The following is a 25,747-nucleotide window of genomic DNA, read 5'->3' as shown; positions in this document are numbered from 1 at the left end:
GTGTAAAAAAGAGGATGCTGTTTGCCGTAATGTGTAAAAAAGGGAACGCTGTCTGCCGTTATGTGTAAAAAAGGGGATGCTGTCTGCCGTAATGTGTAAAAAGGGGACGCTGTCTGCTGTAATGTGTAAAAAAGGGGACGCTGTCTGCCGTTATGTGTAAAAAATGGGACGCTGTCTGCCGTTATGTGTAAAAAGGGGACGCTGTCTGCCATAATGTGTAAAAAGGGGACGCTGTCTGCCGTAATGTGTAAAAAAGGGGACGCTGTCTGCCGTTATGTGTCTGCCGTAATGTGTAAAAAAGGGGATGCTGTCTGCCGTAATGTGTAAAAAAGGGGACGCTGTCTGCCGTAATGTGTAAAAAAGGGGGACGCTGTCTGCCGTAATGTGTAAAAAGGGGACGCTGTCTGCCGAAATGTGTAAAAAGGGGAATCTGTCCACCTTAATGTGTAAAAGGGGCTCTACCTGGTGTAGTGGTGCTACTGTGCGGCGTAATTTGAATAATGGAGACTACTGTGCACCGTTATATGAATTGGTATTATTTTGTGGCCACGCCCCTATATTTTTTGCACGTGCCTACGGCGCGCACTGCCCCTGCTTTACATAGAAGGGGGGGCTCCAAAGCCGATTCTTACATACAGTGCTAAAATGTCTAGTTACGGCACTGCAACTACAGGGGGCACAGTGACTGGGGGCACAACTACAAGGGGCAGAGTGACTGGGGGCACAACTACAAGGTGCACAGTGACTGGGGGCACAACTACAGGGGCACTGCTACAAGGGGCACAGCGACTGGGGGCACTGCTACTGGGGGCACAACCACAAGGGGCACAGCTACTGGGTGCAAGCTACAAGGGGCACAGCGACTGGGGGCACAACTACTCGGGGCACAGCGACAGGGGGCACAGCGACAGTGGGCACAACTACTCAGGCACTGCTACAAGGGGCACAGCTACAGGGGGCACAGCAACTAGGGGCACAGCGACTGGGGGCACAATTACAGGGGTCACAACTACTGGGGGCACAGCCACAAGGGGCACAGCTACTGGGGGCAAAGCTACAGGGGTCACAACTACTCTGGGCACAACATCAGGGGACACATCGACAGTGGGCACAACTACTCAGGCACTGCTACTGGGGGCACAGCTAGAGGGGTCACAACTACTGGGGGCGCCTGCTCCATCCTCCCAGCCAGCAGCAGCACTCTCCCCTGTCTGTGCTAACGTCTTCCCGCATCAGCAAGTGCATAATATTCATTCATTTCTCTCTCTCTCTCTCTCTCTCTCTCTCTCTCTCCCCCTCCTGTGGATTACTTCGTTTGTAAGTTTAATGTTCATTTTTACAGGTACCGGCCCTATTGGAATCTACTGGACAAGTGGACGTGACCGGCATGGGATGTAGGTAAGTATGTGTGAGTGTGTGTGTTTTAATACATTTTTACTTTCACGGTGTGTGTGTTGTGTTTTTAATTTGGGTATTTTTTGTTGTTGTAGAACTGCAGGTACCAGCGGGCCCGTTATTTCCCCACATGCTGGTACTTGAGGTTCTCCAAGTACCGGCAAGTGGGGAAGGCTTGCTGGGCCTTGTAGTTCCACATCAAAAAACAATATTCTTTGTTTACACACTTATGGCCGGCACTCACTGCCCAGGGGTGCTGGGGACAGCCTCGGGCTTCACCCCTGGCCCTTGGGTGCCTGGAGGGGGGGACCCCTTGATTTAAGGGGTTCCCACTCCTCCAGGGAACCCCAGCCAGGGGTGACTAGTTGGGGGGGTAATGCCACGGCCGCAGGGACCTACATAAATGTGTCCCCCGGCTGTGGCATTATGTCCCTGGCTAGTGGTGCCCGGTGATGGTTTTAAAAATACGGGGGACCCCTACATCTTTTGTTCTCGTATTTTTGGAACCAGGACCGGACTAAGAGCCCGGTGCTGGTTGTCTAAATACGGGGAACCCCTGTCCAATTTTTCCCCAGTATTTAAACAACCAGGACCGGCTCAAAGAGCCAGAGGCTGGTTATACTTAGGAGGGGGGACCTCACACATTTTTTTTTACATTTTTTAACCCATTCAGACCCTTCTCCATTAAGTTAATGGAAGCCCTGGACAACAAAATAGCACTCATGTCCTCCTCCCACTCCCTTCCCAGTCCCAAACACTAATTTTTATATTTTTTTCTATAAAAATGTACAATATATCACAGTATGATGAGCAGGCAGGCAGCAGGCATTGGCGGCATCGGACTGAGATGCAAATTAGTAGCGGAGGGCTGGGTCAGTTGATGGTGGGCAAGTTTGTAAGCCATTGGCGGTGGCAGCGGGCATCGGCACAGTGGCAGTAGCAGGCATTGGCTCGGCGGTGGTAGGGGTCATCGGCAGGATCCGGCGGACATTATGGCTGTAGTGCCTCACCAGCCACTGACCACAGAATAGTAACTGTCACACACACTTTTGGCCAGATGTACTAAGCCTTGAAAAGTGATAAAGTGTAGAGTGATAACGTCCCAGCCAATCAGCTCCTAACTGCCATGTTACAGGAAGTGTTTGAAAAATGACAGTTAGGAGCTGGTTGTTTGGTACTTTATCTCACTCCACTTTATCACTTTTCAAGGCTTAGGGGGACATTTACCAAGCAATGATAACAGCGGAGAAGTAAGCCAGTGGAGAAGTTGTCACATCAACCAATCAGCAGCTCTGTATAATTCTATAGTATGAAAATTATAGATGTTACTTAAGTGCTGATTGGTTGCAATGGGAAACTTATCCACTGGCTCATTTCTCCACTTTTATCACTGCTTAGTAAATGTCCCCCTTAAAACTCTACATCTGGCCCTATGCCAGATTTTAATCAAATATTTCAAGAATTTAAAACTGTTAGATTCACTATTCAGTTTTCTTGTGGAAAAAAATCAGGTGTGATACAGAAGATAAACATTAAAAAGATAGACAGTAATTGAGTCGGCAGAAAAATGTCGACAAGGTCAAAAGGTCGACAGGGCCAAAGGGTCGACACCCAAAATAATTTTGAGTGTTGTTTTGTGGTTTTAAACTTTTTTTTACCACAAGTTGTTGAAATGTGTCCCACTTCACTCGCCACTCTTCTGGCGCGGTGGCTCACTTAGCTCGCCATACTTCGGGCACGGTGGCTCGATTCACCCGCCACAAGGTTACTAAATTTAATAGGAAAACAGGTGGGTATACCAGCACTGGCTGAATTACATAAATAATGAATGGACAGTTGGTTTCAAATTAAAATAATCTGATTTTATCTAACATAACAAAGAGAATAAAATCCCTTCTCTAAAATATGCAGATGCAAAAATATTAAACAGTACATGGATTATTGCCACCAATAGAGATGTATATGTATATTGCAATACAAGAGAAGTTCCACTTCTGTACTCCTGTATAGTTCAGGGAACTTGGCTAGGACACTTTCCCGTGTAAAGTCACTAGGTATGCTATGGGTTTACCGGATATGAAGCATAGATCCCATGATGTAGCATCAGCCTTAGGTGGAGTCCAATTATGGCTGGAGGGATGATCCGGAATTTAAAGTGCTGTAGTACAAAGTGCCAAAAGGGAGTAGGTGTCCAAAGGTGTGCCAAGATGTACAGATGGGTCTTACGTTATCTTTGCTGTTTCTGCGCCTAGACGGAGGTTTTGTCATGCCTAGGCGATAGCTCAGGTTGCTGAGTTTAATCATGGACAGGTGCGTTGAGGCATGACTAGATACTCAGCATGCAATACACATCTCCACCACTGGGTGGCTAATGCTCCACTAGTCCAGTACTTTAGTTCAAATAGTGGCGGATTTAACTACAGTACAAGCTCTGGCAAATGTTCAGTGATGACTTTAATGTAAATATACAGTCCTGTACTGCATACTGTACACACAGATGGTTACCAATGGTCAGATGGAGAGAGTAATAAAAAAAATAGTTTATACAGACGCAAATGAATGTGTTAAAACACTTGTGTATGCAGACACAACTAATATGTGAAAGGAATAATGTAGCTCATTGACTTTAACGTATGCACAGTGCACTAAATGAGCGTCCAAGTCACCTAACGACATAAACGAACACCAATGGGAAGGAATCGCTGCTTGCATTACTTCCCTCCCTGTCTACTGTATGAACTGTGTAGGCTGCCAGGGGGGAAGGGGCATTGGTGTAGGTGGAGGTGGTGGAATTTCCTGTGTTTTGCCATATGAGCGTCCGAGTCCCCTAACAGCATAAACGAACACCAATGGGAAGGATCGCTGTTTGCATTACTTTTACACTTGAACTTGTGTATCTTCCATGCAGCAACATGGGCTAGTGGTGAAGGCTCCAGCCTCCCACGCTGAGCTTCTCAGGTTCAATTCCCAAAGTGCCAATCTATATTTTTTCCCCTTGAAATTCACTTTATTAATTTTTTTTCTTTGTAACGCATTGTAGTACATTCAATGGAAGGGTGCACACAGGTTTCACATAAATCAGGGTAAATCTGCAGGAGCGACTCATTCGGCTATCTAAAATACACAGCAGTAATGAGCACCCGTAGACATACCAATAAATATAAATTAGTGTATTCTGATGCAACTAACTGTTTGAGCAACACAGTACTGTAGATCGTTGGCATTAGAGAATCTGTGTTGTACTTTATGAGAAGGGATCACTGCTACTGTACCATTTGCACATCTATCAAAGTGACTGCAGTTCTCTATCTGGTTTTCAAAAAACAGTAGAGCATTGTGTTGTACATTTATTGTAACCTGACCTTCCTATCTAATATATGAACTGTGCAGGCTCCCAGGGGGGAAGGGGGAAGTGGGATGGGGGTAGGGAGAGGTGGTGGCTTAATACCTTGTTCTGCTATATGAGCATCCAAGTCCCTTAATGGCATAAAGGGGAGGGGGAATGGTGAGGGGGAGGTGGGGATTAACCAGCGAAGTTCAGAGACGCTGTCAAAAATATTAATTGTCTGTCAAGACCCAAAAAAAGAAACCAATAAATCAATAAATAAAAATTATGTGTACATAGCAATGGTCCATTGACGTTTGGTTTATGTGAGCTATTAAATTAAATTCAATTAAAATTGGATTAAAGCTTAATGACTCCAGTTCTGAGGGTTCAATCAGCTCAGAATTTGATTGGTATGGAAGGGGAGATGATTAGCTACCGGAAGATACCAACCCCAAGTTTCTGTGACCCCCCACAAGGCTCATGGCAAGTGTCAGAACACCTGGTGGGTCTGAATTAACGGGCCCATTATAGTCTATGGGAATAATGGGTCCACTTTGCGTACTGATATCTCTGGTTCTGGGTGTCCCAGAGAGACAGGACTGGTACCATACAAAAGAGGAGACTCTTGGCTTTCAGGGAAGACCAACCACTAGTTTATGTAACACCGCAAAGGAAACGGCTGCAACTGTGTCGGGTCCCCTCCAGTTGTCCGCCCAGCTTGCATGTGATGCAAGGTTTCTGGCTACATAGAAAATACTGTACAGAGATGCTAAGCATTGCATTTCAGCATCCAGGAACTTAGCAAGGAGCTTTTATCTTTCCCCATTATACTTATAAAGATAACACTTGCCGCTGTAGCCATTACAGCAGAGTACGTTTCAAGCTGTTCATGCTATTTAGTACTCAAATAGAAAATACTGTACAGAGATACTAAGGATGGCAATTTGGCATCCAGGAACTTAGGGAGGAGCTTTTATCTCTCTCCATTATACTTAGAAAGATAACACATGTCACTGTAGCCTTTAGAGCAGAGTACGTTACAAGCTCTTCGTGCTATTTAGTGCTCAAATAGAAAATACTGTGCAGAGATGCTAAGCACAGTGATTTGGCATCCAGGAACTAAGGGAGGAGCTTTTATCTCTCTCCATTATACTTAGAAAGATAACACTTGTCTCTGTACGTTACAAGCTGTTCATGCTATTCAGTACTCAAATGTAAAATACTGTACAGAAATTCTAAGCACAGTGATTTGGCATCCAGGAACTTAGGGAGGAGCTTTTATCTCTCCCCATTATACTTAATACTATGGGATTTGGACGCTCACATATCCCTAACATCAATAGACCATACTGTACCTGTAACACATTCATTTGCATCTGTATATGCTGTAATATTTGCGTCTGTACCGTATATACTCTTATATACTGTATGACATAGTGTAGTATAATGTAGTGTAATGAGATGCACCAGTAAAGTAGTTCTTACGCTGTAGTTCAAAATTGTATTTTAATGGAGACCACACACATGCACATTGGTGATTTTAAAAAGCGACATCTGGTGGACGATCGCAGGTATTACACTCAAAGGTAACGCCAAACGCTCTGTGCGCCTCCCTACGAATAGGCGCACCTCCTTGCACCCAGGGACGCTGCATATGCCCGATCGCAACTAACACCTCAGCAAGCCAAGATAACGGAGGACTCATCTGTAGCAGGAGTTAAAATCACAGCAGAGTGGAAAGGCTCAAGCTCTACGCGTTACACTGGTTCCAGAGCATCCAGCTTCCTCAGGAGCATGTGTCGTAATGGGTGCCTGGGTCTCCTTATATAACCCTTTAGTTAGCTGAATTGGTGGCACCTTTGGCAATTTAATAGTGTCTAATACCAAACCGTCCAATAAAAATATAACAGTAAAGGTGCAAACAATCCTAATTTATTACTTTGTTACTAAAGGTAATAGTTTGTGACATTGATAGTAAATGCAGCAAAAGTTGTGAAAATGTAATCCCCCCCCCCAAAAAAAAATGTGTTGACCGTATGTTGACCTTTTGACCCTGTCGACCAATTGCAAGTCAAACATTAGTGGTCGACCTATTGACTGTAGACTTTTTTAGTGTAGATCTATAGATCGGATACCAAAAAAAATCATGTTGACCAGTGTAATTGAAAAAAAAAAAAATTGGGGGGAAACAATAAAAAAAACTGTTTTATACATACATACAAATATACACATACTGGGGGTCATTCCGAGTTGATCACTAGCTGCATTCATTCACTGTGCAGTGATGAGGCAAAAAAAGTCACTTATGCGTATGCGGCGCAATGCGCACGCGTGTCGTACTATTACAAAGAACGATGTAGTTTTACACAAGGTCTAGCGAAGCTTTTCAGTCGCACTGCTGGCCGCAGAGTGATTTACAGGAAGTGGGCGTTTCTGGGTGTCAACTGACCGTTTTCAGGGAGTGTTCGGAAAAACGCAGGCGTGGCTGGGCGAGCGCAGGGCGTGTTTGTGACGTCAAAACATGAACTGAACAGTCTGAAGTGATCGCAAGCGCTGAGTAGGTCTGAAGCTACTCTGAAACTGCACAAAAATTTTTGTAGCCGCTCTGCGATCCTTTCGTTCGCACTTCTGCTAAGCTAAAATACACTCCCAGTGGGCGGCGGCATAGCGTTTGCACGGCTGCTAAAAACTGCTAGCGAGCGAACAACTCGGAATGACCCCCACTGAACATATAGCACAAACATTTTTTTTCTTTAAGGTACATAAAACATTTCTGCAATAAGAGCAGCCAGCAGCACCTGGAATGTGTCACAATTAATCACAGTACGCACAATTTACTGGCGATTTAGGTTGGGGAGGTCAACGTCGTTCAGGTAGAGAACCATATTAGAGTTTCTCTAACACCAGCAGAAGAGATTTGCAGCTAGCAAGTGTATGGGGCTATCTGAAAACGGAACGTTCTGCAGTCTCGCCAAACCAGTCACGCGGCCATTGTGATTTTTTTGCTTTATTTTGTCAGTTTTAAAATATTACAGTAAAAATACCATAATGACACGGGAGGAGCTTTCCTCACAGCCAGTACCTGGCAGACTGATCCCACTTTATTCCTGAGCCTGACGCAGATTGTCATCAGCTGCTAGAATGGTGACATTACCTGCACCGTGCTTATTAGACGCCAGGCGCTGTCATTTACGAGAACACTAATCTGCGGCCACTAGCTCATTTATACGGTGTTTGCAATTAGCTTTTATAGCTTTATTCATTTCAAAATGGCCTAATGTAAATTAGTATTGTTTTATTACTCCATCATGTAGTCAGTGACAGATGCTAATAAACTGGAGAAGTGACATACAATGCAAAAGGATAATGTTTGCATTGCTTGGTGTAAATAAAAAGGTATGGCAATGCTGGAGTTCATTGCACAGTGCTGGAACATGTTCCTGTGCTTCTCTGATGTGGGATGAATGCAGAGCCGGCCCTAGCCAATTTGATGCCCTAGGCAAAATTTTGGCTGGTGCCCCCTAGCACCGCCGCTAGTTCTGCATCTGATCCAGCAACACCTCAGACAGTGTGGCCCACCGGGGGTTTACCCTGTGGGTCACTTCAACCCTGCATAATGACCCACAGTAATGCCCATAATACACATAATTCCACACAGTAATGCCCCTTACACATATGCCCCACATTAGTAATGCCCATAATATACATAATTCCACACAGCAATTCACCTTACACATATGCCCCACATTGGTGAATAGCGCAACCCAACTTACTGACTACATTCCAGTGCTAGATGGCAAGGGAATTTTACGGCATGGACTGACTGAGAAATAGAGTGTGGGGAGAACACTGCCCATGTTATATCCCTGCAGACGCCTGGGGTTTGCACAGGGATAAGGGACACAGGATAGCAGGGTCCCCCTCCCCCATGTGCACAAGCAATACAGGTGATGTCAGATTTATGTGGAGCAGTCTTCCACAATACACATGTGGTATCATAAGGCGCCATCCAGTAATAACCTTATACTGTATCATACCTCCCAACTGTCCCGATTTTCGCGGGACAGTCCCGTTTTTTGGGGACTGTCCCGCTGTCCCACCCGCGGTGGGGGGGGGGGGAGTTGGAAGGCTCTGCCTGTCGCTGCCCTGCTTAGCAGAGCAGCGGTGAATAGACACTGCACATGCGCACAGCATCTATTCACTGGAGTCAGAGGGATAGGGGGCATGCCAGCGGCTCACAGAGCGCTGGCCATGCCCCCTCAGTATCGAAAATGGGGCGTGGCTCGCGATCGCGGGTCCTCCTTTGAGCCATGCCCTCTTTTATTAGGTCACGCCCATTTTTCAGGAGCGCACGCGGCAAAGCCACGCGTGTGTCCCTCTTTATGAAAATCAAAAGTTGGGAGGTATGCTGTATAGTCAGTGAAAGTGTCACAGGTCCAGGAATTGCAGTAACCAGGCTTCTGCTGTCTTTCTAAGGTCTCACAAGTCAGGGGCATTCAAGCATGTCAGAGGGAGTTCAAGGGAGTGTGCATTCTATTAGACAAATGGAAACAGCAGTGTTTACAAGTACTGATTGAATACATTTGGAAAGTAACAGTTAGTTTGCAGACTGTCCCTCCCAGCATGAGATACTGCAGGGACATGCTTGGATGCCCCTAGACATGCTTGGATGCCCTAGGCAAATGCCTAGCCTGCCTATAGCTAAGGCCAGTTCTGGGTGAATGAATATTTAAGAAGAAGAATGGAACTTGTACAGTAGTTCACTACGTGTATGCTTTGAGCATAGTGGTGAGATGAGGATGGTCAGCTGTGCGTTACGTATGAGGGAGGTGTGGCAAATTTTCAATGCAAATAATACAAAAAAAAATAATTGCAGAATATGGCAAATATTTCGTTACAAACCTGTTGTTCACCTCAAACATTGAGTCTGGACAGGAAAATATGATGAATTTGTTGGAAAAGACTGCTCTTTCGCTGCCTCCTATCTCATTCTCCTGTAGTGAAGCCGGCCAGGCACCTTTACCAAGATGGCCGCCAACTATGTTGCTGAGCATGTGTGACCCCGTGCAACCCACAGTGTTGACTGTCACAATGTTGAATGGAAGTGCAGCTCCTAGCTCCTCCTAGGTGTGAGATATCACCACTACTATATGGCAGAGCCGGATTAAGGCGGGGGCCCAGGGGGTAAGTACCCCGGGCCCCCTTTCCAAAAGGGCCCCCTGCCGCCCACCGCAGATCCGATCTGATCTACGGTGCTGCGGTCCCTGCTCTCCGCTGTACGTACAGACAGAGCCGGCGCCGCATAGCACTACAGGACAGCTGAGCGACGGCTCAGCTGTCCAATAGCGTGTGAAACAGCAGCCTGCGCTCAGTCATTGGCTGGACGCGCAGGCTGCACAGCAGAGAGAAGAAGGAGGAGGGCTGATCCCGGGCGGCATGTGGAGCCCTGTGTCACAGCAGCCTGTCTGCAAACAGTAAGGCTGGCTTTTTAGAAGATTTTTCTCCCCCCTGCTGCTAACATTAAAATTTAAATCTTAGGCTGTGGGTCACACACACACACATATATATATATATATATATATATACACATATGTATTTTTATATATATATACACACACACACACACACACACACACACACACACACGTGTGTGTGTATATATATACGTATATATATATATACTATATAGTGTGTGTGTGTGTGTATATATACTATATAGTGTGTATGTGTATATATATATATATATATATATATATAGCAGTGACTGATGGCGGCACTCTTTGGACTTAGGGGGTTCTTCGCTGCGGTGCGAACGGGTCGGAACTGCTCATGCGTGGCGTGCGCATTGCGCACGCGCGTCGTTGCCCGGCGATGGAGGCGCGCACAGCGAACAAAGAAGACGCAGCGCCGAACGCAAGAAGATTGACATCGGAGAGGCTTTCCGGGGCGGATACTCACCGTTGGATGCCGTTTTCGAGGAGTGGTCGTCCGAACGCAGGCATGTCCAGGCAAATGGAGGGCGGATGTCTGACGTCAAAGCTGGGAGGAACGTCGCTGGATCCGTCGCACAGGGTAAGTATAACCAGCCTTACTCCTCAGCAGCACAAAACTTTTTTAGCTCAGCAGGGCTGCACAAGCAAACGCAGCCCTGCTAAGCTAAAATACACTCCCCCATAGGCGTGGATTAGTTGATCGCACCAGCAGCAAAAAGTTGCTGGCTGCGATCAACTCGGAATGACCACCTTAATACAGAAAGCATCACACACGACTAACAAGTCCTTCTTAGTCCAACGTTTCGGTGTTGCCACTTAAAAGTGGCAACACCGAAACGTTGGACTAAGAAGGACTTGTTAGTCGTGTGATTCTTTCTGTATTAAGTCACTGCTGTACTATGGGTGTTCGTCACTCAGGAGAGCACCTTGGCAAGAATTAAATGTACAATTGGAGTGCCGGCCTGCTTTCTCTCTGTATATATGTGTATATATACCTGTGATTATATAATTTATCTGCCTGCCTCTTTATTAGGGGCCCCACTGTCTGTAGTGCTCCGGGCCCCCCATTGCCTTAATCCGGCTCTGCTATATGGTACTACCATTACTGTGTATGTTACCGCTGTTCCTCAAAAAACCTGCAGGCCTGGTGAAGGATAACTGTGTGGCCTAATCTCTATTACAAAACTCCGCTGGTGCCTATGGATAACCACCTAGGTTCTACACCAGTAGAACACATTAACAGAATTAACTAGATTGAATATGAGGAGCACATCTTTTTAAATACAAAAAATATCAAAACGGTAATACATACTGTACCTTCCTACTGTTCTGATTTTTGAGGGACAGTCCTGATTTGAAGGCTCTGTCTTGCTGTTATGATCGGGACTATATTGTCCTGATATGCCCAGGAGTTAGGGGGCATGTCACATTCGTCCCTGTTTAGCAGAGCAGTGATAATTGCGAGCCGCGCACACCTACCATTGGTGTGTGCGGCCTAGAAATGTTGATAGAAACATAGAATTTGTTGGTCGATAAGAACCACATGGCCCATCCAGTCTGCCCTTGAGGGTTAGGGCATTAGGGTTAGAGGTTGGAGTATTAGGGTTAATTTAGCAGTTTGGATTAAGGTATTAGGGGTTATAGTCGGGGTGAGGTTTAAGGTTAGTGTTGAGTTAGGGTCAGGATTTAGGGGGACATTTACTAAGCAGTGATAAGAGCGAAGAAGTGAGCCAGTGGATAAGTTGCCCATGGCAACCAATCAGCACTGGAGTAACATCGATAATTTGCATACTATAAAATTATACAGAGCTGTATAATTGATCCAGGACAGACTGATCATTTTTAGTTGCCATGGATAATAGTGGGCAAAATTGTAGGTGGGCTATACCCTATGCTAATCAGTGTAAACATAATATTATGTACTAGCCAAAGGAATGACAGCAACCAATGGCATAATAAGAACTTTGTGGGCCCCATAGCAACATATTGAAGGGGCCCCTGTCCCAAAGCTTCTTGTGAGACACCTCTCCGCAGCAGTTATTAATGGTATGCCCCATAACAGTGCCCTAGTTTATTTTATGAACCATCGTAGATCCCTATTTGACAGGATGTTACATTGTAGGGCTGCCAGTACACATTATGCCATGCAGTATCCCCAATTCACATTATGACATACAGTGTCCAGAGTTCATTTTATGTCCCGTTACAGTGCCCACTGTACCTACTGTGCCACATTAGAGTGCCCTCCAGTTCAAGTTATGCCATGTTATTATAGTGCCCCAGTTGATATTGTGCCACATTACGTAACATTATAGAGCCCTCCACATTACAATGAGCAGAGCAGACCATGGGGGTCATTCTGAGCCGTTCGCTCGCTGCTTTTTTTTGCAGCCGAGCGAACTGGTCCCTACTGGGCATGCGCCAGCACCGTAGTGCGCCGGCGCATGCCAGACGGCCGAAGGCCGTAGCAGGGCTGCGATCGCCTCTGCCTGATTGACAGGCAGAGACGGTCGCTGCGCGAGAGGGGGCGGAACGGTGGCGTTAGGCCATCGTTTCATGGGCGCGGTCCGGCCAATGCAGGCGTGGCCGGACCGAATGGGGAGCGTGCCGCACGGGAGCGACGAGTAACTCCCGGCCAGCGCGCTAAAGCTGCGCTGGTCGGGAGCTACTCTTGAAGTGCAAAGGCATCACCACTGTGCGATGCCTTTGCACTTCTGCGGGGGGGAAACCGGACTGACATGCGGGGCGGACTAGCCCTGTGCTGGGCGTCCCCCCGCATGTCAGGGAAGAAGATCGTAGCTGTGCTAAATTTAGCACAGCTACGATCAACTCAGAATGACCCCCAATGCCACATTACAGTGGCCTCCAATTCTTATTATGCCACATTACAGTGCCCCCTTACCACTATAACATCCACTACACACTCCTCTCACTGATATTGTAATGTAACATACAGTAATTCAGGCTGGGCAATGTGTCAGACCCAATTGCTTAGTCAGTGTCTTGTAGTGTAAAAGCTCTCAGTATGGGGAGAATTTATAATATATAGTAAACGGGCACTAAAAATAAACATTCAGTTGGCATCTGTAAGGAAAACATTGGCTAGTATAAAACAATTAGAGAAAACAATGTTTATACTCTCTTTGACTCTTTAGACTGTATTAGTAGAAGCGGATATATAGCTGTTGCTGCTTATCATGCAGATATGGGGGTCCCGATATGACACAGCCGCGCGGGCCAGCCGGAGACACTATTCCTCGCTACCCCTACCTTACCTACTGCCGGTCTGCAGTTTGTCTCTTTTCCGCAGTCCTCATGTCTGTGGACCATAAAGACTATAAACATTGTTGCGTCTGTTTTATACTAACCAATTTTTCCCTACAGTTGCCAACTGAATGCTTATTTTTCAAGTTTGTTTACTGTATATTATTAACAGACCCATTGGATTAGCAGGCAAATCTGGATAATTGGCAAGCAACTATATAACCTGGGTCCAGGCACCGAGGTAGCAGCCTTTATAGCTGAAGTATGCAGAGAGAGGCCGACACAGGGCCATAACAGGTGGTGTGCAACCGGTGCCACAGTCAAAGCCAGGAGGTGGCACTGTTGCTTCTCCGGTGGCTGAGAGTGGCCGACACAGGGCCATAACAGGTGGTCTGCAACTGGTGCCGCCGTCAAAGCCAGGAGACAGCACTGTTGCTTCTCCGGTGGCTGAGAGTGGCGGTGGGAAACAGGTGCCGCAGCCCCACACATAAAGCCAGGGGGTGGCACAGTTGCTTCTCCGTTGGCTGAGAGTGGCAGACACAGTGCCATAACAGGCAATGGGAAACAGGTGTCGCAGTCCCACACACATACCCAGGAAGCGGCACTGTTGCTTCTCCGGTGGCTGAGAGTGGCCGACACAGGGCCATAACTGGTGGTGTGCAACCGGTGCTGCAGTCAAAGCCAGGAGGGTGCACTGTTGCTTTTCCAGTGGTTGAGAGTGGCGGTGGGAAACAGGTGCCACAGTAGCACACACAAAGCCAGGGGGTGGCACTGTTGTTTCTCCGTTGGCTGAGAGTGGCAGACACAGTGCCCTAACAGGCAATGGAAAACATGTGCCGTAGTCCCACACACAAAGCTAGGTGGTGGCACTGTTGCTTCTCTGTTGGCTGAGAGTGGCAGACACAGGGCCATAACAGGTGGTGTGCAACCGGTGCTGCAGTCCGACACACAAAGCCAGGAGGTGGCACTGTTGTGCAATTGTTTTTATCTTGCTGGGTTCCTGGAATTATAATCAGCAGAGTGGAGAGTCACCTGGCTCTCGCACTGCCTCCTGTTCAAGGCCCTTTTTCCATGATAAAATCACAATACTTTTACTGGGAGCAAGGAATGGAGAGGTTTGGCCCAGGGCTCATTAGTGCCTACTATGCAGGTAACACCCAGCAGACAGCCCACACACAAGCCTTGTTAAGTCTCCATGGCTGAGTGTCCCTCTTCAGAGGGTTCTTCCTCTTCCCCTACTGTCAGGCAAAATAAGAGTTTAGGAAGTTCCGCAGCTGTATTTAAAGGGCCATCGGCACACAGTTCAACTTAACCAAATAAAAAAATCTTGTGCTGGCAGCAACTGCGTGATTCCACAAGGAAAACCAACCTATTGTAAAAATTCCCTTTATGTCTAAGGCAATAATTACTATTACTTTAATTATTATGTAAGGAAATGTTAATATTAGCTTAGATAAGCCTGTATAAACAATTTGTTTTTCACATACTGCATTGTAAACATTTTATTTCATTTTAAAGCGTATTATTTCCTGGATATAGAGCAATAGTATTCCTGTAGCGCTCTCTCGGGTGTGCTAGCAAATACTAAAGTTTTACAACTTTAAAGCACATTTAGCATTAAGATTGAAATATAGAGAAAGGGTTTCATATTTTTGTTTTATCAGTGTTGTCTTGCTTTCTTGTAGTCTTATCAACATTTATATTGCTAAGTATTGTTGAGTAGTCTGTTTTAGCTTTAAAGAATGATAGCATAGGAAAGCACTCAGACAATGTGGAATTGTCATGTATTATGCTCAATTTTTCAAACAGATTGATGGCTACACACATTCAGTACTAAAATCTGCTATTCTGTAGCAAAACACGTTTCAAATTCAATGTTTTATAATTGTGTAGCAGTTACTCATAAGACAATTGTTATATCACGCTTTAGATAAATATGCTTTCTCTGACGTCCTAGTGGATGCTGGGGACTCCGTCAGGACCATGGGGATTAGCGGCTCCGCAGGAGACAGGGCACAAAAATAAAGCCTTAGGATCAGGTGGTGTGCACTGGCTCCTCCCCCTATGACCCTCCTCCAAGCCTCAGTTAGGTTTTTGTGCCCGTCCGAGCAGGGTGCAATCTAGGTGGCTCTCCTAAAGAGCTGCTTAGAAAAAGTTTTTAGGTTTTTTATTTTACAGTGAGTCCTGCTGGCAACAGGCTCACTGCAACGAGGGACTTAGGGGAGAAGAAGTGAACTCACCTGCGTGCAGGATGGATTGGCTTCTTAGGCTACTGGACACCATTAGCTCCAGAGGGATCGAACACAGGCCCAGCCATGGAGTCCGGTCCCGGAGCCGCGCCGCCGACCCCCTTGCAGATGCCGAAAAGTGAAGAGGTCCAGAAACCGGCGGCAGAAGACTTTTCAGTCTTCATGAGGTAGCGCACAGCACTGCAGCTGTGCGCCATTGTTGTCACACACTTCACACCAGCGGTCACGGAGGGTGCAGGGCGCTGCGGGGGGCGCCCTGGGCAGCAATGAGAATACCTTGTTCTGGCTAAAAAATACATCACATATAGCCCCTGGGGCTATATGGATGTATTTAACCCCTGCCAGGTCTCACAAACACCGGAGAAGAGCCCGCCGAAATAGGGGGCGGGGCCTATCTCCTCAGCACACAGCGCCATTTTCCTGCTCAGCTCCGCTGCGAGGAAGGCTCCCAGGACTCTCCCCTGCACTGCACTACAGAAACAGGGTAAAACAGAGAGGGGGGGGGGGCACTTTTTTGGCGTTTTTTGATATATTAAGCTGCTATAAGGGAGACAACACTTCTATAGGGTTGTTCCTATATATTTATAGCGCTTGGGTGTGTGCTGGCAAACTCTCCCTCTGTCTCCCCAAAGGGCTAGTGGGGTCCTGTCTTCGATAAGAGCATTCCCTGTGTGTCTGCTGTGTGTCGGTACGTGTGTGTCGACATGTATGAGGACGATGTTGGTGTGGAGGCGGAGCAATTGCCGGTAATGGTGATGTCACCCCCTAGGGAGTCGACACCGGAATGGATGGCTTTGTTTATGGAATTACGTGATAATGTCAGCACATTACAAAAATCAGTTGACGACATGAGACGGCCGGCAAACCAGTTAGTACCTGTACAGGCGTCTCAGACACCGTCAGGGGCTGTAAAACGCCCTTTACCTCAGTCGGTCGACACAGACCCAGACACGGACACCGAATCTAGTGTCGACGGTGAAGAAACAAACGTATTTTCCAGTAGGGCTACACGTTATATGATCACGGCAATGAAGGAGGCTTTGCATATCTCTGATACTGCATGTACCACAAAAAGGGGTATTATGTGGGGTCTGAAAAAACTACCTGTAGTTTTTCCTGAATCAGACGAATTGAATGAAGTGTGTGATGAAGCGTGGGTTAACCCCGATAGAAAACTGCTAATTTCAAAGAAGTTATTGGCATTATATCCTTTCCCGCCAGAGGTTAGGGCGCGCTGGGAAACACCCCCTAGGGTGGATAAGGCGCTCACACGCTTATCAAAACAAGTGGCGTTACCGTCTCCTGAAACGGCCGCCCTCAAGGATCCAGCGGATAGGAGGCTGGAAACTACCCTGAAAAGTATATACACTCATACTGGTGTTATACTGCGACCAGCCATCGCCTCTGCATGGATGTGCAGTGCTGGGGTGGTTTGGTCGGATTCCCTGACTGAAAATATTGATACCCTAGATAGGGACAGTATTTTATTGACTTTAGAGCAATTAAAGGATGCTTTTCTTTATATGCGAGATGCTCAGAGGGATATTTGCACTCTGGCATCGAGAGTAAGTGCGATGTCCATATCTGCCAGAAGAAGTTTATGGACGCGACAATGGTCAGGTGATGCGGATTCCAAACGGCATATGGAAGTATTGCCGTATAAGGGGGAGGAATTATTTGGGGTCGGTCTATCGGATTTGGTGGCCACGGCAACAGCCGGGAAATCCACCTTTTTACCTCAGGTCCCCTCCCAACAGAAAAAGACACCGTCTTTTCAGCCGCAGTCCTTTCGTTCCTATAGGAACAAGCGGGCGAAAGGACAGTCATATTTGCCCCGAGGCAAAGGAAAGGGTAAGAGAGTGCACCAAGCAGCTTCTTCCCAGGAGCAGAAGCCCCCCCCCCGGCTTCTGCAAAGCCCTCAGCATGACGTTGGGGCTTTACAAGCGGACTCAGGGGCGGTGGGGGGTCGACTCAAGAATTTCAGCGCACAGTGGGCTCACTCACAGGTGGACCCCTGGATCCTGCAGATAGTATCTCAGGGTTACAGGTTGGAATTCGAGAAGTCTCCCCCTCGCCGGTTCCTAAAGTCTGCTCTGCCAACGTCTCCCTCAGACAGGGCGACGGTATTGGAAGCCATTCACAAGCTGTATTCTCAGCAGGTGATAGTCAAGGTACCCCTCCTACAACAGGGAAAGGGGTATTATTCCACACTATTTGTGGTACCGAAGCCGGACGGCTCGGTAAGACCTATTCTAAATCTGAAATCTTTGAACCTGTACATACAAAAATTCAAGTTCAAGATGGAGTCACTCAGAGCAGTGATAGCGAATCTGGAAGAAGGGGACTTTATGGTGTCCCTGGACATCAAGGATGCTTACCTGCATGTCCCAATTTGCCCTTCACATCAAGGGTACCTCAGGTTCGTGGTGCAAAACTGTCATTATCAGTTTCAGACGCTGCCGTTTGGATTGTCCACGGCACCTCGGGTCTTTACCAAGGTAATGGCCGAAATGATGTTTCTTCTGCGAAGAAAAGGCGTATTAATTATCCCTTACTTGGACGATCTCCTGATAAGGGCAAGGTCCAGGGAACAGCTGGGGGACGTAGTAGCACTAACCCAAGTAGTGCTGCAACAGCACGGGTGGATTCTGAATTTTCCAAAATCTCAATTGACCCCGACGACACGTCTGCTGTTCCTGGGAATGATTCTGGACACGGTTCAGAAAAAGGTGTTTCTTCTGGAGGAGAAAGCCAGGGAGTTATCCGAACTTGTCAGGAACCTCCTAAAACCAGGGAAAGTGTCTGTGCATCAATGCACAAGAGTCCTGGGAAAGATGGTGGCTTCTTACGAAGCGATTCCATTCGGCAGATTCCACGCACAAACTTTTCAGTGGGATCTGCTGGACAAATGGTCCGGATCGCATCTGCAGATGCATCAGCGGATAACCTTATCGCCACGGACAAGGGTGTCTCTTCTGTGGTGGTTGCAGAGTGCTCATCTGTTAGAGGGCCGCAGATTCGGCATACAGGACTGGGTCCTGGTGACCACGGATGCCAGTCTGAGAGGCTGGGGAGCGGTCACACAGGGAAGAAACTTCCAGGGAGTATGGTCAAGCCTGGAGATGTCTCTTCACATAAATATACTGGAGCTAAGAGCGATTTACAATGCTCTAAGCCTGGCAAAACCCCTGCTTCAGGGTCAGCCGGTGTTGATCCAGTCGGACAACATCACGGCAGTCGCCCACGTAAACAGACAGGGCGGCACAAGAAGCAGGAGAGCAATGGCAGAAGCTGCAAGGATTCTTCGCTGGGCGGAAGATCATGTGATAGCACTGTCAGCAGTGTTCATTCCGGGAGTGGACAACTGGGAAGCAGACTTCCTCAGCAGACACGATCTACACCCGGGAGAGTGGGGACTTCATCCAGAAGTCTTCCACATGATTGTGAACCGTTGGGAAAAACCAATGGTGGATATGATGGCGTCTCGCCTCAACAAAAAACTGGACAGGTATTGCGCCAGGTCAAGAGACCCTCAGGCAATAGCTGTGGACGCTCTGGTAACACCGTGGGTGTTCCAGTCAGTGTATGTGTTTCCTCCTCTGCCTCTCATACCAAAAGTACTGAGAATTATACGGCAAAGGGGAGTAAGAACGATACTCGTGGCTCCGGATTGGCCAAGAAGAACTTGGTACCCGGAACTTCAGGAGATGCTCACGGAAGATCCGTGGCCTCTACCTCTAAGACGGGACCTGCTTCAGCAGGGACCGTGTCTATTCCAAGACTTACCGCGGCTGCGTTTGACGGCATGGCGGTTGAACGCCGAATTCTAAGGGAAAAAGGCATTCCGGAAGAGGTCATTCCTACACTGGTAAAAGCCAGGAAGGAGGTGACTGCACAACATTATCACCGCATTTGGAGAAAATATGTTGCGTGGTGTGAGGCCAGGAAGGCCCCCACGGAGGAATTTCAATTGGGTCGATTCCTACATTTCCTGCAAACAGGATTGTCTATGGGCCTCAAATTGGGGTCCATTAAGGTTCAAATTTCGGCCCTGTCGATTTTCTTCCAGAAAGAATTGGCTTCAGTTCCTGAAGTCCAGACTTTTGTAAAAGGAGTACTACATATACAGCCCCCGGTTGTGCCCCCAGTGGCTCCGTGGGACCTTAATGTAGTTTTGGATTTTCTCAAATCCCATTGGTTTGAGCCACTCAAATCGGTGGATTTGAAATATCTTACATGGAAAGTAACCATGCTACTGGCCCTGGCTTCAGCCAGGAGAGTGTCAGAATTGGCGGCTTTATCGTATAAAAGCCCATATCTGATTTTCCATTCGGACAGGGCAGAACTGCGGACGCGTCCTCAGTTTCTGCCTAAGGTGGTGTCAGCGTTTCACCTGAACCAGCCTATTGTGGTGCCTGCGGCTACTAGCGATTTGGAGGATTCCAAGTTGCTGGACGTTGTCAGGGCATTGAAAATATATATTTCAGGGACGGCTGGAGTCAGAAAATCTGACTCGCTGTTTATACTGTATGCACCCAACAAGCTGGGTGCTCCTGCTTCTAAGCAGACGATTGCTCGTTGGATTTGTAGCACAATTCAACTTGCACATTCTGTGGCAGGCCTGCCACAGCCTAAATCTGTCAAGGCCCATTCCACAAGGAAGGTGGGCTCATCCTGGGCGGCTGCCCGAGGGGTCTCGGCATTACAACTCTGCCGAGCAGCTACGTGGTCGGGGGAGAACACGTTTGTAAAATTCTACAAATTTGATACCCTGGCTAAAGAGGACCTGGAGTTCTCTCATTCGGTGCTGCAGAGTCATCCGCACTCTCCCGCCCGTTTGGGAGCTTTGGTATAATCCCCATGGTCCTGACGGAGTCCCCAGCATCCACTAGGACGTCAGAGAAAATAAGATTTTACTTACCGATAAATCTATTTCTCGTAGTCCGTAGTGGATGCTGGGCGCCCATCCCAAGTGCGGATTGTCTGCAATACTTGTACATAGTTATTGTTACAAAAAAATCGGGTTGTTATTGTTGTGAGCCGTCTGTTCAGAGGCTCCTACGTTTGTCATACTGTTAACTGGGTTCAGATCACAAGTTGTACGGTGTGATTGGTGTGGCTGGTATGAGTCTTACCCGGGATTCAAAATCCTTCCTTATTGTGTACGCTCGTCCGGGCACAGTATCCTAGCTGAGGCTTAGAGGAGGGTCATAGGGGGAGGAGCCAGTGCACACCACCTGATCCTAAGGCTTTATTTTTGTGCCCTGTCTCCTGCGGAGCCGCTAATCCCCATGGTCCTGACGGAGTCCCCAGCATCCACTACGGACTACGAGAAATAGATTTATCGGTAAGTAAAATCTTATTATATACAGTATATGCAATGCTAACAATAATAATAATAATAATAATAATAATAATAATAATAATAATCATCATCATCATCATCATCATTATCATAATAAAATGCCATTTGGTTTGAGGTTGATTAGGGTTAGGGTTAGGTTAAAATAACAAAATCTCATGAAAAACCATGTGTCAGACTTTTTTGTGCAGACCTTTTGATTGTTTCCACCTTTTAACCCTGTTGACCTTAGTCATTGTCTACTGTTGACTGTCAAAATAATGACCCTGTCGCCCTATTGTACCTATTGCATTTCGTCCTTCTGGTGTCAACATTATTGAATGTCTATCTAGACATTGTCTATCCTTCAATCCACACCCGATAAATATAGGTTAATTCAAGTCTATGAGGGAAATTTACTAAGGTTGGAGTTTTTTCTAGAACTGGTGATGTTGCCCATAGCAACCAATGAGATTCTATCTATTATCTTCTAGAAGCAGCTAGTTAAATGTTAAGTAGAATCTGCAGGTGGGTGTTGGTGGTGATGTATTAAGTGGTATTAACTATCTGCTGGTGGGTGTAGGTGTTGATGTATTAAGCAGTAGCACTTATCTGCTGGTGGGTGTTGGTGGTGGTGTATTAAGTGGTAGCAGTTATCTGCTGGTGGCTGTAGGTGGTGATGTATTAAGTGGTAGCAGTTATCTGCTGGTGGGTGTAGGTGGTGATGTATTAAGTGGTAGCACTTATCTTCTGGTGGGTGTAGATGGTGATGTAATAAGCGGTAGCACTTATCTGCTGGTGGGTGTAGATGGTGATGTATTAAGCGGTAGCACTTATCTGCTGGTGGGTGTAGGTGGTGATGTATTAAGTGGTAGCAAAGGGTGTAGGTGTTGATGTATTAGGCGGTAGCACTTATCTGCTGGTGGGTGTTGGTGGTGGTGTATTAAGTGGGAGCAGTTATCTGCTGGTGGCTGTAGGTGGTGATGTATTAAGTGGTAGCAGTTATCTATTGGTGGATGTAGGTGGTGATGTATTAAATGGTAGCACTTATCTGCTGGTGGGTGTAGATGGTGATGTATTAAGTGGTAGCACTTATCTTCTGGTGGGTGTAGATGGTGATGTATTAAGTGGTAGCACTTATCTGCTGGTGGGTGTAGTAGGTGGTGATGTATTAAGTGGTAGCACTTATCTTCTGGTGGATGTAGGTGGTGATGTATTAAATGGTAGCACTTATCTGCTGGTGGGTGTAGATGGTGATGTTTTAAGTGGTAGCACTTATCTGCTGGTGGGTGTAGTAGGTGGTGATGTATTAAGTATATGTACTTATCTGCTGGAGGGTGATGGTTTATATGCTGGTGGCAGCTCTCTTGGTCCAAGCAGCCCTACCTCTGAAGCGATGTTGACTTGTAGCTGCACTCACTGATGCTTCTGCTCTTATTTCCTCTCTCACCTGCACTTCACTTTCTATTCTATTTCTTATTTTATTTTAAGATTGAACTTGTTTCTATAGGTGACAGGGTGTCACCTGTATGTTCATAGGTGTACCAACATTTCTGGTACTGTATGTGTTTTATGAAGTTGACCAGATGCATCGGGTCTCAGGCTTCATGTGTGCAGCTTTACTCTCTCTTCTCAAAAATCAACACATCTCCCAGACTATGGTAAAATTAAGGCGGAAGGGGAGTGAAGCTAGTGGAAAGAGACTACAAAACAGCTTAATTTTAGTTGATAAAACCTTCCTCATCATACAACAGAGCAATTAGTGATGTGCACCGGAAATTTTTCGGGTTTTGTGTTTTGGTTTTGGGTTCGGTTCCACGGCCGTGTTTTGGGTTCGAACGCGTTTTGGCAAAACCTCACCGAATTTTTTGTGTCGGATTCGGGTGTGTTTTGGATTCGGGTGTTTTTTTCAAAAAACCCTAAAAAACAGCTTAAATCATTGAATTTGGGGGTCATTTTGATCCAATAGTATTATTAACCTCAATAACCATAATTTACACTCATTTCCAGTCTATTCTGAACACCTCACACCTGACAATATTATTTTTAGTCCTAAAATTTGCACCGAGGTCGCTGGATGGCTAAGCTAAGCGACACAAGTGGCCGACACAAACACCTGGCCCATCTAGGAGTGGCACTGCAGTGTCAGGCAGGATGGCCCTTCCAAAAAATACTCCCCAAACAGCACATGACGCAAAGAAAAAAAGAGGCGCAATGAGGTAGCTGTGTGAGTAAGCTAAGCGACCCTAGTGGCCGACACAAACACCTGGCCCATCTAGGAGTGGCACTGCAGTGTCAGGCAGGATGGCCCTTCCAAAAAATACTCCCCAAACAGCACATGACGCAAAGAAAAAAAGAGGCGCAATGAGGTAGCTGTGTGAGTAAGCTAAGCGACCCTAGTGGCCGGCACAAACACCTGGCCCATCTCACGCAGGATGGCCCTTCCAAAAAATACTCCCCAAACAGCACATGACGCAAAGAAAAAAAGAGGCGCAAGCTCTTCCCGTCCAGTGTTGGGAAGGTCAGGCATCGCAACCGACACAATTGGACTCTCCTTTGGGATTTGTGATTTCGAAGAACGCACAGTTCTTTGCTGTGCTTTTGCCGCAAGTCTTTTCTTTTTTCTAGTGAGAGGATGAGTGCTTCCATCCTCATGTGAAGCTGAACCACTAGCCATGAACATAGGCCAGGGCCTCAGCCGTTCCTTGCCACTCCGTGTCGTAAATGGCATATTGGCAAGTTTACGCTTCTCCTCAGACGCTTTTAATTTTGATTTTTGGGTCATTTTTTTACTGATCTTTTGTGTTTTGGATTTTACATGCTCTGTACTATGACATTGGGCATCGGCCTTGGCAGACGACGTTGATGGCATTTCATCGTCTCGGCCATGACTAGTGGCAGCAGCTTCAGCACGAGGTGGAAGTGGATCTTGATCTTTCCCTATTTTTTTAACCTCCACATTTTTGTTCTCCATATTTTGCGCACAACTAAAAGCCACCACAGGTATACAATGTAGATGGGTGGATAGTATAGTATTATATTACTTATGGACGACGAGTGACGACACAGAGGTAGGTACAGCCGTGGCCTACCGTACTGCTGCTTATATATATAATATACTGTATATGGACCTGGTGGACACTGTCAGCAGACTGCTAAACTAGTATGAAGAAAAAAACAACAACACAGGTATACAATGTAGATGGATGGATAGTATAGTATTATATTACTTATGGACGACGAGTGCACTGACGACACAGAGGTAGGTACAGCCGTGGCCTACCGTACTGCTGCTTATATATATAATATACTGTATAACGGACCTGGTGGACACTGTCAGCAGACTGCTAAACTAGTATGAAGAAAAAAACAACAACACAGGTATACAATGTAGATGGATGGATAGTATAGTATTATATTACTTATGGACGACGAGTGCACTGACGACAAAGAGGTAGGTACAGCCGTGGCCTACCATACTGCTGCTTATATATATAATATACTGTATAACGGACCTGGTGGACACTGTCAGCAGACTGCTAAACTAGTATGAAGAAAGAAAAAAAACACAGGAGTGTTTTTCAGGCAGACGTATACTGGACTGGTGGTCACTGTCAGCAAAACTGTGCACTGTACTCCCGCTATAACTGCTCCCCAGTCCCCACAATTAGGCAGTGTGAGCAGAGCAGTGCACTCAGCACAGATATATCATGCAGCAGTGCAGCACACTGAGTGAGCACAGATATGGTGGTCGGAGCGTTTTTTTCAGGCAGAGAAACAAAGGATTAAACTCACTGGTGGTATAATCAAAACCCTGCACTGTACTCCCTAACAGCTGCTCCCCGTCCCCAATCCTCCCCACAATTATAACTAACTAAGTCACTCTGTGTTCTACTATAACGAGGAGGACACCAGCCACGTCCTCTCCCTATCAATCTCAATGCACGTTTGAAAATGGCGGCGACGCGCGGCTCCTTATATAGAATCCGAGTCTCGCGAGAATCCGACAGCGGGATGATGACGTTCGGGCGCGCTCGGGTTAACCGACCAAGGCGGGAGGATCCGAGTCGCTCTGACCTGTGTAAAAAAAAAGATGAAGTTCGGGCGGGTCGGATTCCGAGGATCCGAACCTGCTCATCACTAGAATAAATCAGTGTCAGCAAACCATTATCATCATTATTATCTGGTACTGCAAGTGCACCAACACCTCCGCTCACAAATCTGTCCAGACTTATGTCTGTCTCTTAACAGGTCTTCATTTATTCACAATTGCCTAAATTAGCCCTTACTATACTTTGCTTCTGACAGTACCCCACCATCCTGAAACCATCCATTTAATCTCAAGCCTCAGGAGAAAGGTGTGTGACAAAAAGCTAGAAATCTTCATGACCGTCGCTTGTGTTTGCGTGCCGTCCTGACTCCTGAGCATGCACAGAGCGATATCACAAAAGTTTGTGCTATTGTACAACTTATTCTGCATCAGCACCTAATACCTTAATCAGGTACATTTTCAGGTTCGGGAATGTAAACTTATATTGCTTTAATAGTGATTTGTTGGTTTATTTCTAGAGATATAGGTGGTCATTCCGATTTGATCGCTCCCTAGCAGTTTTTAGCAGCCGTGCAAACGCTATGCCGCCTCCCACTGGGAGTGTATTTTAGCTTAGCAGAAGTGCAA

The sequence above is a fragment of the Pseudophryne corroboree genome, chromosome 5 (assembly GCF_028390025.1).
Source record: "Pseudophryne corroboree isolate aPseCor3 chromosome 5, aPseCor3.hap2, whole genome shotgun sequence".
Classification (NCBI taxonomy): Eukaryota; Metazoa; Chordata; class Amphibia; order Anura; family Myobatrachidae; genus Pseudophryne; species Pseudophryne corroboree.
The sequence above is the reverse complement of the archived record's forward strand: the minus strand, read 5'-3'. Positions refer to the sequence as shown.